Below are 13212 nucleotides of genomic sequence, written 5' to 3'. Positions count from 1 at the left end.
AAAACGTTTCTTTCGGCGTAGCCCCAGCCAAAGAATCTCTCGTTCTTTCCTTTTCTTACACTCTAAGCTATGAAGAAACACTCAATCTCTAATGGTGATAAGACACCAAGAGATTCCCTTTACAACAATTATACAACAATTAAATGCCATCTTAATCGATTAAATGCCATCTTAAAGAATCAGTCTAGAACCCCAGATAATCGATTAAATGCCATCTTAATCGATTAACGGGATTAAAAATTATAACTGATTCAGTTTTTCAGTTACAACAATTTAAAAATACCACTTTTCACAGCAGTTGGGCTAGTCGATTAAAGGTATGGTTAATCGATTAACAGTAAATAAAATGTGTATTTTAAAATACAAAACATCAAATACGTTATGCACTTAGATGATACATGTTTAACACTTAGTTTTATGCCTAGAATGCACATATACATGTATTTATGTAATGCATGAACATATTATGAAATGACATATCTCATGGATGAAATGATTTAAAAGATATATGCATATGAGACATGTATTAGGTGCCCTAAGCCTTCGACTCAACTTAAACTAGAATCTAGTCTAAGCCTAGTACCAAATAAAAGACTTAAGCACGTTGATTTGTTGGTGATCTTCAAGCTCTTTTAGGGACAAGTTGTCCTCATCAAAACCATGACATTCAAGGAGAGCTTTCCAAAGTGTTCCTCTTGACATGCACACTTTCATATTCGGCTTGTTGTTTGTTGCAAGATCTTCAAGATTTCTTGTATATCCACTGTCTTCATCAAAACCAAGGTCAACTTCAAATGTGCAAGTCTTGACTCTTTGCACTTTCAATCTCCCCTTTTTTATGATGACAAACTCTACACCAAATCCTTGTTTGATGATCTTGATGATGACCAACAAGTGTTTGCAAAAGGTTGGTTAATATCAAAGTTGCGTTACTCCCCCACACCTTGTTCTCCCCCTCGACCATGCAACAAGGTGAAAAACACTTCAAACAATAAAAGAACCTTTACCCATTTTGACATTATCAAAAAGCATAGGCATTAAAATGATAAGAATTGGTCAAAAGTAAGAAGAGATGTAAAAGTTTGTGAAAAGAAACTGATCTTAATTGATTAAGTATGGGTTATAATCGATTAACCAATTTCAGGAAGCTTAAACAAGTACATAAATTTCTACATTTAGTCGATTAACATCTGCCTATAATCAATTAAATTGACTAGAAATAGAATATGGACAACATTTATATGACATACCTATCATGTATCTGAGCAATCAAGCATGGAATGATTAATATGACAAATTTATTGAATTAAGACATGTATTAATCAAACATATATGAGATACACTTACGATAAGATCAAGATTTCCATATAAACACAATCCATAATCCATTGACATAATTAAACGTAGTTCAACATGATATGAAATGTCCAATTTTGTAGCAAGTTTCATAGTAGGAGTTTCAGCAAAACATAGTACAAACCGAATGTACAATGCCCAAATGAAATATAAAGTACATGACCCAAAAATAAATACTAAACAACAAAACATAATACCCTAAGACTTAGACACTCCTAAACTACTCTTGAGGTGGTCAAGGAGGTTGTCTTGCTTGCAGATGCATAATGTCATTGCTGGTCCTAATAAGGAAACCCAAGCGATTAATCTCTTCATTGAACCTTTCACTTTCTCTCTCAAACCCCGATTGGATCAAGTTCCCCAGAGACTCATAATGTGTGTCAATACGAACATTTAGCCTTTGTTCCATAACATCCAAGTAAGCTAACCCTAAAGGTGGTCCATGAGGCATAGCAACAGCCTCCCCCTTATTCTCAAGAATCTGCTCATCCATAGGAACATCTTCATCCGACAAATCCAAATCCATAGTCGTGTTGTGATCTTCCTAGTACTTCTAGACATTATCATACTTATAAATTCCAATCTTGTGGATCAAATTGTCACCAATCAAGTGCTCACGAGAGTTTGTAGAAATAATCACCGTATCCGAATTATCTATTTTTAGATAATCAATGAACCGAGATATGAAAATACCATATGCAAGCAGCTTAGATTGAGAGGTTGATATACCATACATCACCTTAAGAATTTCCTCGGGGCAGTTTATCAGAATGTTTTCTCGGATAGCAAACATGAATTTTAGGTCATTAATAGTTGGTTGGGCATGGTTTGGTTAGTTCTCCTTGCACAAACAAGTGTGTTCCTCTGAGACAGGATTCGTACATTTTAGTTGCATCAAATGAGTTCCATAACTCATTTGAGCACTTCCCTAAGCCAAAATCATCATTAGACAGCCCACCCATAATCAAAAATAAGTTTTCATTCAACTCAAATAATTTCCTTTAAACCATTGACCGATAACTTCCATCCTTATATCGAAAATTGACATAAAATTCCATAACAAGAGATTTCACTCATTTTCTTAGCCGGAATGTGCCAGTAGTGTATACCTTTCCATTAAGCTTAAGAAGAAAATTTACTCCCTGTCTTTCTAGCGCATGAGGAAACTCGAAGCCTTGCTCTACCATCCAAGCCATGTCCGTGTAGCGAATGTAAGTTGGCTTTCTCCCATGGAATTTGGCTAAGCGGGATTCTTGAAGGATTAGTGAATAGTAGGGCTCACCTCGATCCCTTATATCATTGTGGTCAGATGAAGAGCTAGTTTCAGTTCTTCTTGAATGGTTTGTCATAGTTTTGGCTCTCTTTTGCTTTCCATCTGTCATCTTTCTAGGATTGGAGTGGTTTAATCGATTCTATAACAAATTTAATGTGTTTCTGGGCTAGGGTTAGGATTTGGGGGAAAATCTAGGTTTTTGGATTTTTATTGATTGAGGGGTTAATTGAACTCTAATAAGGTTTATTGGGGCTCAGTTTAGGTTTTTATATGATTAGGATAGATCAATTTCACCAATTGATTGAAAACGGGCAGGAATTTTGAGATTAGGGTTTTAAAAATCTTTCTTCAATGAATATAGAATCGGGTATAGTTACTGCCATTAATCGATTAATGCACCTGTTTATCTATTAAGACGCCTTAAAGTCTTACATTTTGAAAATATTGAGCCTATTTAATCAATTAAGGAAAGACTTAATCGATTAAGTGTTAGAAAAACAAATTGTTGAAGCTACTAGAACTTAGCTTAATCGATTATGACATAGTTTAAAATCGATTCGTATCAATAAAATCACATATTTAATTACATTTTTGAGAATGGCATGGCATGTTAAAACACTTAACCTGGGAATCTATACTAGATAGAATTAAAATACTTCTAGCACATAAGCACAAAATCATGAATACAATTTATAAGTACAAAGGAATCATGCATTCAACATATATTGCATAGATAAGCATATTGATCCTAGAGCGGAACACAATATTCGCTAGTTGTTTAGTGGTTTCAACAAATTCAAATACACAATCACCTTTTTGAACATGATCATGCATGAAATGATGCCTTATTTCTATATGCTTGGTTCAGAATGCAAAATGGGATACTTTGATAAGATTATGGCACTTCTGTCATTGCATTTAATCGATATCTTTTCTATCTTGAGACCGAAATCCATAAGTTGCTGCTTCATCCAAAGGATTTCAGCCTAATACACACTGGTGGCAATTGACTCTACTTCGGCAGTGGATAAAGTAACACAAGCTTGCTTTTTTGCTGTGCCATGACACTAAGGATCTGCTTAAGAGGTGGCAAGTTCCACTAGTGCTTTTCCGATCCAATTTACACCCAGCGAAATCAGAACCGGAATACCCAATCAAGGATAGTGAGACATCTGTAGGATACCATAATCCCATATTTAGGGTTCCCTTAAGATAACTCATGATTTGTTTAACATAACTAAAGTGCGATTCTTCAGGCATAGATTGATATCTCGCACACATGCAAACACTAAACATTATATCATAATGAATTGTAGTTAAATATAGTAATGAGCCTATCATGCCACGATATTTAGGTACATCTACTGCTTTTCCTTTTTTATCTTTCTATAAGTAACATGAGGATGCCATGGGTGTAGATGCTTCTTTGCACTTTTTCATCTCAAACTTACAAAGTATCTCTTTGCAACATATCGACTGGTGGACAAATATTCCGCTTTTCATTTGCTTAATTTGTAATCCAAGTAAGAACGTAAGCTCCCCCATCATTGACATTTCAAATTCACCCTGCATCAAATCAGAAAACTCCTTGCAAAGGAGGTCGTTAGTAGCACCAAAGATAATATCGTCAACATAAATTTGGACTAACAAAACATGATTATTTGATTTTTGGATAAAGAGCATTACTTCAACCTTTCCCCTTGTGAAGCCTTTTTCTAATATAAAGGTACTCAATCTATCATACCAAGCTCGAGAAGCTTGTTTTAGACCATAAAGTACCATTTTGAGTTTATATACATGGTTCGAGAATATATAGTTTTAAAAACAAGGCACTTGCTCAAAATACACCACTTCCTGAATGAATTCATTCAAGAAGGCTCTTGACATCCATTTGGAACAATTTAAAGTTCATGATCGATGCAAATGCCAATAGCATCCTCATGGCCTCTAACCATGCAACAGGTGCATATGTCTCATCATAATCGATACCTTCCTCTTGGTTGTATTCCTTGGCCACTAGCTGTGCTTTGTTTCATATTATTAAGCCAAATTCATCAAGTTCGTTTCTGAAGACCCATTTGGTGTCAATTATCAGATGGTCTTTTGGTTTAGGGACCATGTCTCACACATTATTTCGTTCAAAATGGTTTAGCTCTTATTGCATAGGTAAACTCCAATGCTCATCCTCTATGGCCTCATATACGGTCTTAGGTTATATTCCCGATATGAAATTACAAACATTGCCAAAGAATTATGGGTTACCACTCCCGTAGAAATATCACCTATTGCTTTATCAAGTGGATGGTCTTTCTTGGTTTTCCACACCCTTGGAAAAATATGATGATCCTAGCTGACTTCTTGATCATCCTTAGTCTCTTAGTCTTTTTCCAAGTCCTTAGTATATGCTTCTTGCAAAGCACCAGCAACATCATTAGACAAAACCTTTCTCTTCTCTTTTGGAGAAGATTCATCAAAATGAACATGGATCGACTCTTCTCCATGCATGGTGTATTTATTACAAACTCTAAATGCCTTACTATGCATCAAATACCCTAGAAATATACCCTCATCCACTTTTGAATCAAGCTTTCCTAAAGCATGTTTTCCATTGTTTAAAATAAAAGATTTGCATCTAAAAGCGTGAAGATGAGATATACTAGGTTTTCGGCCTTTCAAAAGCTCATAAGGAGTTTATAAAAGTTTAGGCCTTAGGAGTACTCGATTTATGACATAAAAGGCCGTATGTACAACATCGGCCCAATAGTATTTAGGCACTTTGCTTTCATTAAGCATGATCCTGGCCAACTCCTCTAATACGCGACTTTTCCTCTCAACAACTCCATTTTGTTGAGGTTTTTGAGGAGCGAAGTATTGGTGCAGGATACCGTGTTATTCCAAAAATTGTCGAATAGGTGATTTTCAAATTCACCACCATGGTCACTATGTATATAGAATATTTTAAGATCAAGTTGGTTCTGGATTTGCTTGGAAAGGCTTATGAATGACTTCAAATCGTTACTTTTTACAGAAAGGAACAAGGTCCATGTAAATCTAGAGAAATCATATACGATTACAAATGCATAGTAACTACCTTGAAAATTCATAATTTGTGATGGTCTAAACAGGTCTATATGGAGAAGCTCCAAGGGCCTTGTCATGGATATCACATTTTTCATAGCAAATGAGTTCTTGACTGGCTTACACCTTTGGCATGTGTTGCAAGTCTCTTTAGATTTGAAAATGAGTTTAGGTAATCCATCAACGAAATTGTGAGATGACAACTTATCTAGGTGTTTAATATGAATATGCCCAACGTGCCTATGCCAAAGCCAAATGTCACCATCATTAGATATAAAACATTTTGAAAACAATGTAGTGATATCCTCCAAATTAACCATATGGATATTGTTTATACTATCACGAATAATACAACAATCAGAATCTAAGTATACTCGGTTACCTTTGTCGCATAATTGGCTGATACTCAATAGGTTGTGCTCCAAGCCTTCCATGTAGAGCATGTTCTCGATCACTGCTTGTGAGGTATGGCCAATTTTCCCAATGCCAAGTATTCTCCCATGGTTATTGTCACCATAGGTAACATACCCTTTGTCTTTAAGTGAAAGATCAAGGAATTTAGATCTATCACCGGTCATATGCCTCAAACAACCCCGATCCAAATACCACTGTTGTTCATGCGTTCAAAGGCATACCTGCAAAACAAATTACTTGTCTTGTTTAGGTACCCAAGTGATAGTGGGTCCCTTTTTGTTAATAAACAATGTATTTTGTCCCTTTTTCACCCAAACATAAGTACCATTAGGCACATCATACTTTCTAATATACCATGCACTAGAGGTATGGCCATGAGTGTCGTTGTAGAAATGCGTAGGCATGCAAATATGTGACTTTTATGAGTATGGACTACAAGTCTCCTATATGGCCTTTTATTATTAGTTGGGAGTTTATATCCTATTCCTGTATGGTTACCAATATTTCTTGATTCAACAAGTAATGCGTCTAGGTTAAATCTACTGTATGTGAGCTTTGCAAGTGTTTCTTTTACATTGGAATTTTCAGTTTGCAATGTCTCGCAAGTATTGCATACAATAGGTTGACATAAGTTATTTTTTGAGCAATCACATGAGTTGCAAGATTAGATTGAATCAAGAGTTTCATTTTCTAATTTTAGTTCATCTAACTCTTTTGCATCTTAATAATTTGTTGTTCACGCAATAGGATTACCCGATTTCTATCTCCATTAATGTTAGCAAGCTTTTTCAATTCCTTATTGAATTCAACATAAGCATTATACAATTCATCATATGGAGGGGAATCATCAAAAGAACATGAAGTGTTAGAATATACCTCATTCATATCATCCTGACCACTCGAGCTGCAAGCTTCTTGTGTTTTTACCATTAAGCATAGTTTCAAAGACTCCTCCTCATCGGATAGGCTTGATGTTGATTCCTTCTCGAGAACATCCCATACTATATAAGCCTTCTTTTATTTGATGTCTCGAGAAGTGATCTTCTCAGATTCAACCTTCTTGAGGTAGGTCGGATATCGGAACGTCATATGTCCAGCTTTCCCACACTCGTGGCAAGTGAAGCGCTCCTTTGGGTTCTTGCCTGTCTTGGTTGATTCTCGCTCTTCCTTCTTTTGGAACCTTTTGAATCCTTCTCTTTTCTTCAAGAATTTTCCAAATTTTCGTACCATGAGATTAAAGGTTTCATCGTCCAGATCGCATTCAGAATCGTCATCCTCGTTATCTTCTTGATCTTGTGAAGTGGTAGCCTTGACAGAGATGCCTTTCTTCTTCCTATCTGAAATCTCGTGCATCATCAAACGCTCTAACTCCATCTCGTGCTCTTGGATTTTGCCAAATAATATTGCTAGAGGCCTGGAATCCAAATCACTCGACTCCATTATTGCAGTTACCTTCGGTTGCCATTTCCTCTCAAGACAATGCAAAACTATATGAGTAAATCGCTTCTACATTTTACTAATAGATTCATTTTGTAACATGTGAAATAACTTATACACGTATGTTAGCACATTTAGTCTGGCACGCTTAACCTTGCTAGTGCGTTCATGGATCACTTGTAAAGTGTCCCACGTTTCTTTCGTATTTTGGCACTACGAAACCCTAAAGAACTAATGATATGATAGGGCCGATGTGATAATGTTTTTAGCTCAAAGGTTATGCTAAACCTTTCTATGTTCATCATCAGTCCAAAGACTTTTCGGTTTTTCATTAGATTCATCGTCCACCAAGTGTAGTGGAACGAAAGGACCATTGACCATAGATTCCCAGATATCCGTGTCAATCGCCTCGGTAAAGATCTTCATGCGCACGTTCTAGTAGGTTTACCCCTCGCCGCTCAATATCGAAGGGCGGTTGATGGATGCGCCATTTACACCAAAAGTGTTAGTGGAATTATCCTCTGGATCAAACGAATACGCGATCAAGCTAGCACTTTCGTACTAGCTCTGATACCACTTATCGGGTACCAACAGGTTAGAATACACCTAGAAGGGGGGTTGAATAATCGATTATCCTGAATCTTGCACTTCTTTATTTTATGGTTTGTTGCACAACAAGTTACCGACTACTAATCTTTACACCACCAATTGAATACTGAAATTACAGAATGATAGCTAAAAAGGTAATAACAAAGAACTCATATTAAATTAATTAAAAAGAATGTAAAGAACAAAAGTAAAGGAGATAAGGGATATAAAATTGTGCACATGGGAATTTTATCATAGTTTTTTTGCAGTCCACTAGAAATTGCATCCAGGCCTCCCTTTCTGGTCTTGGGAGATTTTTTTTCACTATTGAAATTGTGTTTGTTTATATGCACACTTCCAATTACAATAAAAACTAAGCTGCTTCTTTCTTGGCACCAATGAGCTTAACAACCTTGGGCTAACCTATCTAACTCGCCTACTTGGATCTCCTATCCTTTCGTGATTTGGCCCTAGCCTCGGTATCGCTCGATCCAAGACCTTCTAGTCTTGGTGAATATTATCAATATCTCTCTTGAGGTGAAACTACTCACCAAGAGATGAACTTCCTTGTTCATTACTGTTTTTGATGAGTTGTCTTGAGTACTTCATACTCAAATTCAACAATTAAACTCAGTCTAAAATCTAAGCATAAAACCCACAATAACCTAATCTAAATGAGATTTAATGCATAAGGGTTTTGTAAAATTAATTTGCACACTTTTCAGAAAAATATTTTCCTCACTTTCACTCTTAAAGAAATCAAGAAAACTATGCAATAATCCAATGCATTGAAACCTAGGGATAAATGCAATGATTTGAATTTTTAAGCCCTACTTATAATGCTCTCACTCTCTAAGCTCTCTTAATGCACTTTCTTACTCTAATTCAATGTATGAAAATGTATGCTCAAACTTATTTTCTAGTTATGTAAGTTATGCCACATGGGCTAGAATTACAGCATTTATAGAAACCACATTCATGTTGTCATTAATCGATTATTCTGTAACTTAATCGATTAACAAGTTGTTTAAAAAAATAATTTTCTTCTATGTCTTAATCGATTAACCAAAGACTTAATCAATTAACACATTATAGGTTTCAGATTAGTTAGCTACTATAATTCCGATAATCGATTATGTTGTATGAACATTGTTTTCTTGATGAATGGTAAACTATCTATTTGACATGTGATCATGCAATACATGTTTTTCAATTATATTTACCTTTAATTCACAAAACCATGTATGTAGACGCATGAGCTTACTTATCATATAATATCTAGATGTTATGTCTCAATTTTAGTCTTGTTCATTTTAAAGCTCTTGTGAGCGTCCCACCTAGGTTTACCTAACCTGGACTCGATCTAAAACAATCATTTAAGTCTTCGGCTTGTTGTTTGTTGCAAGATCTTCAAGCTTTCTTGTATGTCCATTGTCTTCATCAAAACCAAGGTCAAATTCAAATGTGGGAGTCTTGACTCTTTGCAGTTTCACAAACTTAATAATCGGTTACTAATAGTGTAAATGCTTAGTTTCAAGAGAATCCATCTTGTGTAATTGGTTACTCTCTAGTGTAATCGGTTACTCTAGCTTACTGCCTCATCCAAAATATATCTTCACTTGAATTTAATTTATCTTGCAATTGGTTTTCCTTGAATAGCTCAAACTGAATAGCCTCCTTGAAGATTTAATTTTTGATTCGTGCCATTTAAGTGTGGAAACCCTAGATAACTTGATCATCATCTCCTTGGTCATACCATTTGAAAAGAGTCGCCTAGCACACAAATTCCTCTTGCTTGGCACCAAATCTTCGCATCTTTGTCTTTAATTTTGATGCTCCTTGCCGTTGTCTCTTTTGAGTGTAGTCGTGATACCCAAGTAACAACCNCATTTAAGTGTGGAAACCCTAGATAACTTGATCATCATCTCCTTGGTCGTACCATTTGAAAAGAGTCGCCTAGCACACCAATTCCTCTTGCTTGGCACCAAATCTTCGCATCTTTGTCTTTAATTTTGATGCTCCTTGTCGTTGTCTCTTTTGAGTGTAGTCGTGATACCCAAGTAACAACCTAAGCAACTATTTAGCCACTAATGGACCACATTACAATGAATTTAAATAATTAAATTCCCACCCCTATTACATGAATAAAATATTTTGACCTCAACTAAAATAAACTTCCTAAGACTTAAAATTAAATTCCTAAGCCTACATGAGAGTAAATTCACATTTATTTATAACAAGGCAAATAAAAAATAAACCTAAGTTTAGATTAGAGTAACCAGAAGAAAAACAAAGAGGACTATTAGGAGGAGTAACATACCTGACAAGAGTAGGAGGAGGTATCAGTCGTAACTCATAGTTGTCTAGAATGTGCATAACATATACTGCTGGCACGATAGAGCGTCTAGGGAGTGGTACTCTAAACCATGGTGAATGGGTGCTGCAAACATCTTCATCATGCAATTCGACTGAAGCATTATATAACTCCTCATAAGGAGGTGAGTCGTCAGAAGAAGATGAGGTGTCAGAGTATACCTCATTATTAGCCTCCTTTGAATTATTTGAGTCACAAGCTTCATTTGTTGTGGTCATTAGGCATAGCTTGGCGGTCTCCTCCTCGTTTGAGGTGCTTGATGTTGTATCCTCCACCGGTACATCCTAGACAATGTAGGCCTTCTTTGACTTGATTTCCCGGGGAGTGCTCTTCTCTGAATCAACTTTCTTGAGGTAAGTAGGACATTGGAAACTCACGTGTCCCGGCTTACCACACTCGTGGCAAGTGAACCGCTCTTTATTGCTCTTACCTTTCCGAGTTGATTCATGCGCCTCTTTGTTTTGAAACCGTTTAAAGGCTCCTTTCTTCTTTAAGAACTTCCCGAATTTTCTTACGAGAAGGCTTAACGTTTCATCATCAATATCTGAATAAGACTCAATATCTTCATTCTCTTCAGTAAGTTGAGATGTTGTTGCTTTAAGAGATGTGCCATTCTTCTTGCGGTCTGATTCCTCATGCATCGTCAAGCGCGCAAGTTCCATCTCGTTCTCTTGAAGCTTTCCAAACAGTGTCGCCAAAGACATGTAGTCAAGATCTTTAGATTCCATGATAGGTGTGACTTTAGGCTGCCATCTCCTGTCAAGGAAACATAACCTTTATTAGTTAGTTCTCCTTTGGTGAAAGATTTGTCTAGAGCAACTAAGTGGTTCATTATATGTGTGAATCGTTTTTGCATATCGCTGATAGATTCAGTCGACAACATACGAAAAAACTCGTACTCATTGTCAGGGCATTCATGAACGCTTGACTTTACCGACGCCTTCGTGAGTCACATGTAAAGTGTCCCAAATTTGCTTAGCACTTTGAAATTGGGAAACCTGAAAGAATTCATCATATGACTGGATCGATGTGATGATTTTTTTAGCATGCAGGTTGTGTTGAATCTTTTTACGTTCATCATTGGTCCATGAACTCTTGGGTTTTTTTTTCGGTTTATAGTCCACTAAATGTAGTAGAACAAAACGCATGTTGACCATAGATTCCCAAATATCTGAGTCAATGGCTTCTATGAAGATTTTCATTCAGACTTTCCAGTAGGCGTATCCGTCGCAACTGAATATGTGAGAGCGGTTAATGGATGTGCCATCACCACCAAAGGGGTTAGTGGAACCCATTTAATTTCCTTTTAGGATAACGTATATGCGGTTGAGCTAGCACGATATACTAGCTATGATACCACTTGTTAGGTTTCAGTGAATAGAACAAACCTAGAAGGGGGGTTGAATAGGTGTAGCAGTTATCAATTAATGTGTTGTATGCGTTAATCGATTAACGCTTGGAGTTAATCGATCAAATTTGGCGCCGTTGCTGGGGATTATCGGTTCTTGTCAAAGGTTCTTAGTATAGTTTAGTGTGTGTCCTAGAATAACCATTTTGTTTGGGTTTCAAAATCTGCCTGTAGCATTCACTGATTGTAGTTTGCTGTCTTGTTTAGCTATTTGCATGTTGGTTGATTCAGGTGTACGTTGGTTAATATAGCTGTGGTTGAAAGTTTTCCATGAAACTTTGTTTCCACACTTCTTTCATCACATATGGAAAACTGGATGCATCATAGCCAATCACCTTGCTGCTGGTTGTGAGATACAAACAAGTAGTGACTAGTTTTACTGTTGATTTTCTATTTTTGGCATAACTTTGGAATCGTTGATGAGAATTGGACGTATTATATATGCATTTGGGGTAGAAAAATCCAACCTGAAAATCCAAAAAGAGTCTGTTTACTATTTCTTTTTTATTTTACAAGTTTATTTTTCCAATTGTTTTGATTTTGTTGCATTTAATTAAATTAGTTAGGCTTTGAGTTTTGTCCTGAAACTTTTTGTGGATGTTTCCTATGGTATTAGGATTTTATTGATGCAAAATTTTGGTTGATTACTGAAATTTAACATGTATTTCCCTTACTGCCCTACATGTTTCTTACTGCTGCATTTAGTGCATGACTAGGGCAAATCCTGACTCTTTGCATCCAATAAATCCTGAAATTGATAGAACATTTCATAGTTTGGTTAGACAAGTTAGGAACTTAAATTTAGATAATGAGTCTTTTCATCTTAGTGTTAATCTACCTAGAGGATGTGTAATATGTCCTCAAAACTGGACTAATCGATTTGTTGCCTAAGTTTCATGGACTTGCAGGTGAATGTCCCCATAAGCATCTTAAGGAGTTCCACATTGTATGTTCCACCATGAAGCCTCGTGATGTCCAAGATGGTTGCACGTGATTTCACATATGAAAGCTTGTGTATCCAGTATCCCAAAGAGTATGTGTCATATGTCCTCAAAACTGGACTAATCCATTTGTTGCCTAAGTTTCATGGACTTGCAGGTGAATGTCCCCATAAGCATCTTAAGGAGTTCCACATTGTTTATTCCACCATGAAGCCTCGTGATGTCCAAGAGGATCATATATGTTTTAAGGCATTCCCACATTCACTTGAGGGCGCTTCAAAAAATTGGTTGTATTACTTGACCCCTGATTCTATTACTAGTTGGGATGACTTGAAGAGAATCT

The sequence above is a fragment of the Lupinus angustifolius genome, unplaced genomic scaffold (genome assembly GCF_001865875.1).
Source record: "Lupinus angustifolius cultivar Tanjil unplaced genomic scaffold, LupAngTanjil_v1.0 Scaffold_161_1, whole genome shotgun sequence".
Lineage (NCBI taxonomy): Eukaryota > Viridiplantae > Streptophyta > Magnoliopsida > Fabales > Fabaceae > Lupinus > Lupinus angustifolius.
Note: the sequence above shows the minus strand (reverse complement) of the source record.